Source organism: Channa argus, chromosome 3 (genome assembly GCF_033026475.1).
Source record: "Channa argus isolate prfri chromosome 3, Channa argus male v1.0, whole genome shotgun sequence".
NCBI lineage: Eukaryota > Metazoa > Chordata > Actinopteri > Anabantiformes > Channidae > Channa > Channa argus.
The window spans coordinates 23020181-23026562 of NC_090199.1; positions in this window are offsets into that span (position 1 = coordinate 23020181).

Genomic DNA, 6382 nt, shown 5'->3' on the forward strand with positions numbered 1-6382 from the left:
GGTGCCAGGAACCAAAGCAGCAGATGCAGTCTTCTAAAACTGAAGAAAAATGGCAGCTAGTTTCACACTAATTTTCACCCTAAACACTCAAAGATGCTTAAATACAGTTGTGCAGACATGACAGTTTGGTTAACACAGACATCAGGGCTATGTTAGGTTAGTTGTTCTAAAAATGTTTTGCTTCGATTTAAGAAATCATCAAGGCTAGTGTCACACGGCTCACATCATGTGACTTTGTACAACAATGAAATAGAAAGTTGTTGTTTTGGTACAAGTACAAGTACTTGTATATTAACAAATTTTGTTAGTTATTCACAAGTCTAATTTAAGTCCAAGATTAAATGTTTTGCTTTAATAACAACTATTTGTCCCTGTGTGTTGTGAGGAGCAACTAAGGCACCAAATAGACTCATACAAGCATTTTTTTTTAGGTCAAACAATGCTACAATGTGTCCATCGTTACTGAAAATAGGAACATTTCTTTCTTGAGCCTGTTTTAATTGCTGTTATGACACTAGAAAATTGTGGGACAAACCACTACAAAAGATTTTTTTCCCATCTGTTCACAAACTAATTTGCACTGTAGTTTTTACTGATTTTAAGTAGGACACACCCTTTGTAAATGTAGAAACACAGTCATATCCCATCTTACAACAAAGTTCTGCCATGTTTGACTTTGGTTCTAAGTCTTAAACAAGAACAAAGCTAAAAACACAGAGGTTCAGAAGTAGAAAGAGTGTGAGCAAGATGTCACTGAAGTCTGTTTTATCTGGGAGCTTTGGTGTGAGTGTCCAGTCTCTCGTTCTCACACGTCTCTATGAGTCTCTCTTGGGTCTCTCCCTGTTTGCAGCTCCTGTATCTGTCTGCCACCACTGCTGTCACTCTGCATCAGCGTAGTTTTAAAGCTAGCATCTCACTTCATCATTCATGACTTTGCTAACCCACTCAGGAGAAACAAGAAAAGCAAGAAACAAAGAAACAAGGACTTGGGGGGGATAGATGGGAAGAATGCGGAACTAATTCATGAAATGACAACAGTGGCCACCGATGAGTGGAGACCATATAAATGATCGTAAGATAAAGAATAAACAGTTGGCAATCTTTTCCTTTAACTCTATTTTTATGTCAGTCTGTGTGGGGAATTTTCCAACTGTGAGGCCCAGGTCCAGATAGTGCAGGTGTGAAAGAGAAAATTTAATTAACTTTTATTCTTCCCAAAAATCTCATTCACAGCTGACAGTGTCAGCACATCATAAAACATCTCTGGAGAAATTGAAAGAAAGAAGTAGTTTTTATATAAATCCCACCCCTGAACTCCAGTCTTCTACAGAAGGCATATAGAAAGCAGGTACAGTAGCAGCAGTCACTAATTGCTATATTAGCTGCTGCCTTAAGTAAATCAGATGCTAATTCCAGACAGATTGCAAGTGCGAATAGAACGAATGCTTTCTTTGCACATCCACCAATCTGTGCATCAAACTGTGGGATCAAGTTGCCAAAGAGTCATCACACAATTATAGTGTAGTGCTTCACTGCCATTAGTATGCTCTAATGGCTGGGTAGTGTTCTTGAATGACAAAGTTGTTTTAATAGCTGTAGTCTGGACCCTGAAGCTCTGACTAGAGAACAGTAACTTTTACTCTTCTTGAAAGATGTGAAGGATTTGAGGGAAATCTTTTTCGGCCAGCCCAAGAATACTGCAGCTTGTGTGCAGAAGTAAACTGTGTGTAAAGTTAGGCTCAGCTGAATACTGTGTAGCAGTGTAATCTATAATGTACCTAAAGTCTTTTGCGTTTACTCACTTTTATTCCAAATATCAATACACCTAAAATGTTGCACAACATATGTTTGTAAAATGACATAAATTAGTTATTCAGAGTTTTTCTTCTTGATCGAAACAATTATAATGTTTTGTCTTTATTGAAATCTTAGTCACCAAGAGCCAATGAAGGTTAGTTGTTTCTCCCTGTTTCTTTTTATAAGATTTTGGTATAATTTAATATTTACAGTGTAATGCCCAATGGGCAGGTATTAACAAATTTTTGCACCGGTAATATTTTCATTATATTACAATCTTTTTTGTTTACACAATCCTTGATCATTCGTCTTACTTCTGATGATAAAGGAACATGTGTATTAGCTATAGATGCATGATTATGATGTTTAGCTTTGAGTTAAGTTTGAATCCCCCTACATGAGATTTCAATGTAAGGGGATGCAAATTTATCCCTGTTTCAGACATTGAACCCCGGAAATCGTGAGGAGAATTCAGCCTTGGACAGTGTCCAGAGTTTGCTTTCAGACATGTAACTCATAGCAAGAGATTGCCCGAGTGAGAAGCATCCTCAGGTGTGAAAATCTGCTCGATGTCCGTGCGGGATCAGCGCATATAATCTGGATAATGTCATCAGTGTTTTGTTCGGACATTTTTGTTCATACATACACCCACTCCTAAAAAAGTCAGGAGAATGTCAGAATTCCAGTGCATGTCTGAAAAGGGGCCTAGTCTCCACTTCTAGAGGTACCAAGTGTGACAAGTGTCCCCACAGTGAAGTGTGAGCACTTTGTTTAATAAGTCCTCTTTACCAGGCAAGATATGCAGGCAGAGTGGTAATGAGAGATTGGTTATCTCTTTTGCCCATTTGCTTTAGTGTGTGAAGTCATTAGATGATGTAATTAACTCCTATGGTACAAGAGATGGGTCGTTAGCAAATGAGTCTCAGACATACGAGGCACTGACGTTATTTTCCCGCTTGTGATTGTGAGGAGTTACACACAATTTGATGCTGGGTTCACAACGTTTTGTCTGGATGTGACCACACAACAGTTTTTAAGATCACCTACAGTAAGAATGCAGATCAAGCACATTATTTCCTCACTTCAGATGCAGACACAGCACTTCACACACATTTATCACTTTAGAGAAGTGTTTCTACTGAGATAACATAGTGCTTCTGTGAGTTACAGATATGGAAAAAATAAAACCTCTGTGCAAATCTTGTGTATATGGGCATTTATTCTAATCAGTGCAGCTTAAGAAAGCTCTTCATATCTATGTGTAACGACCTGTAGTTATCATGCAGGCAGAGTATTAATAGTGACAGTTTGCGTTTCACACCAGGGAAGCCGTACGGTTAACACCTTCCTACATCAATAAAGGAGAATCCTTCATATGATAGAAATGTGAGACTTGCTGTGTTACAGAAATTGTCCAGAGACAATGTATTTGTTTGTTTCCTTTGTTTCTACATGATAAATCATTGATAGGCCCATTGAAATCATCCTGCTGTGAGAATGTAATAAAATCCCAAATATCCTGGCAGATGAGCTGAGGCTCAACGAGTATTTGTCCAGCAAGCCATTCTTTTGTTTGATTTATGTCCAAATTCTCTGACTCTTTGCCAGTAATGTCAAAAACTGTAATTGTCTGTGATAGCACAGCAATGTTTTATTACGATGCTTATTATTATATTTATGTCAACCTGTGTCTCAGTGTAATATCACTTTCATCGGGGCATTTGAGAAGAAGACGTAAAGGCAACATTTTTATAAGAGTCTGACAAGAGTGCCCAGGTTAGACAAGTGTTTCTGAAGGACAAAATGATAAAAAATGATAGCTTGACAAACAGCGTCTAAGTTTATATGAACTTGTTGCAACATAAAATGTAAGGATTTGTTATTTTTGTGTTCCCAAGTTTTTTCCACCATCTCAAATTAACTTACCCAAGCTGTAATATATTGTAATTATCCCTTAATACAATATAAATCTTTTTTCTTTCATTAAAAAAGGCATTTATATGCCATCGATTTCATGTAGATTTTTATTTTAGATTTTTATTTTACATGACAGAACTTTCCTTGTGAAAATGTGATTCATACCTGTTAGTACCACTGTATGTGTTCTCTTGTTTTGTTTAGGTGCTTTCAGGGCTTCATGCCTCCTGATGATTCCTGTAAAAGTCCTCTTCTTCCACAGATGGGTAATAAATTTCACAATTTCTCAGTCAAATTGGACTTCAGCTGAATGTATTTGCGTTGTGTGATTGTGCTGATTATTTGTACTATTTGATAAACCAATCATCGTATTACATGTCCGATCTTAACCTGAGCAAATTAATTGTGGCCGTGCATTCTGAGTACAGACACACCCAGCTTTGGTTCTTCCTGGTGTCTCGTTGCTGTAACAGCTGACAGATTTGGTGTGGTGTTTATGGATTTACCCTCACAGCGGCTGGGTATGCAGATGGGGAGGACTGACCTGCTGTGACCTTGGAAGAGCGCCCTGGCGGAGGACGACGGCGACCTCGGGATGGGCAGGACGTGCTGCAATGCAGCAGAGCAGATCAGTGGTGCTGCAAGCTCTCACATAAACTGCAGCTCACAATACACTTTTTTACACTCACAAACACACTTACTGTACATAAACATCCTGGAACACAAAAGCATGCACAGATGCACAGAAATCAATACAAACACGGAAACACACACTCATTTATTCCTTCATGTTTAAAGAGGGGTGTGTCCACATCAACCTGCTACTTTCTGGCTGCCTAAAATGCACACTCCACCCACATGTTTGTGCATGTTAAACTGCGCACACATATGCCATCATACACATTTATGTGCATGCTCCCATATAACTACTGTAGACATATGTAAACCTTTGCAGGATGTACACACAGACACACAGACCTGATGAGATAGTAACAAATGCAACTGATGGTAAAACACATCCTGACAATCATGTGAGCACACGCTTTTGTATTTCACCAGATTTATAGCTCTCTAAACATATAATTGTGCGCACCAAAAATAATGCCCAAACATTTCTTCTGAGTTGTGTTCTGAAAAAAAGACTCGTGCTTTTTCTCTCCATCTAAGCAGCATCTATGTAATCATACACATCTATCAGTCTTTTAAGCTTTTCTTAGCCTCACTGAAACCGCTCTCACTGCTTTACAGATGAAGAAAACTCCATCACACCCTATCAATCCCCTATAGGCTATATCTCAGCAGGGCATCCCATAGGAGGAAAATGTGTAACAGCAGTGTCAAGAGACCTGACTTAAATATCATCTTTGCTTATGAAGGGGGATAAAATTGTATTTGTGCTGATGACCTTGTACTGACTTTCATTTCCATGAGTGGTCTAACTGTAATCATAACAACTAGATCAGTAAAACTAACATTTAACGTCTGCTATGTCTTATTCTACTGTGGCACACAGCTGCATTTATTTCAAAAATGTGTTAAAGAAACAATAATAAGGGACACTATTGAACGAGATGATACACTTCTTCATCACGGTGAACATAGACACTGCACTTCTTTGACTCGCAGGTTTAGTAGCATCTAGCTGCTTCAAATTCCTCACAGGAGAATGAAATGTGTTTACTCTGCAGATAGAAACAGTTCCCAGCAAATGTGTTGTTCCCTCCAGTTTAAGTCACATTCGCCAATTTCTACAGTTCCTACCTTTTTTTTTTCTTAAAAAGAAAGCATAACTTGATATGAACTATTTTAAAGAATTTACAGCCTTCGTTTGAAACAGTGGCTTTGAGATTGATTGCTACAGAGAAAGCAGAGAGGGCATTAAGAATTTAAAAAATGGACTATACAAGCTGTTGCTTTTGCTCTGTTGACTTTTGGTTGACTTTAATAAATATAACTTGTTGGCCACATCCTTCAGTGAAATCATAAGCATACACGGAAATCCTCAATGGTGCAACAGATGTCTTAGAACAACTGGACTGAGCCTGTTGGTCAGGATGTGAGGGAAGGTGAGAGGGTCTGAGGAAGGAACATAACTGATGAGTAACTAAACAGGAAATTCTTTCCAGTTTGACCCTACTGTCCCCTATCTGACAGAACAGCCCTGTCTCCATTTGATTTATATATCTTCAATATTAGCCTATTTGCAACTTGCCATTTAAATATGATTGTGTTCATAGAAAGCTATAAAGTTTCAGTTTAACTTATAAAAACTTAATTTTTAGGACACACATTTGGGCAGAGTGAAATGAGGAAAGGGTGTCAAATTTCAAATGATGTAGCCAGTATGTATTTTGGCTAGTGTTTGATTAGTTTAGTCCAAAGGGGTTTATAATTCTTTTCATCAGACATTTAATAAAATTGTTGTTTGGACCACAAGAATTTAATCACCTGAGAAACATCCTCACTCCAAGATCATTTTTTGACCTTTGACTGCTGAATCAAAGAACAGCACACACATCAGCACACTGAAATAAAACACGAATAAACGGTGCACTTTTACATAAAGAAGTCTGTTTATTGTTTGATATATATCATATGCATCTTCTTATAGTAGTTCTAATACCAGTAAGTCAAAAATAATGATCATATTATATTTATATATATATAT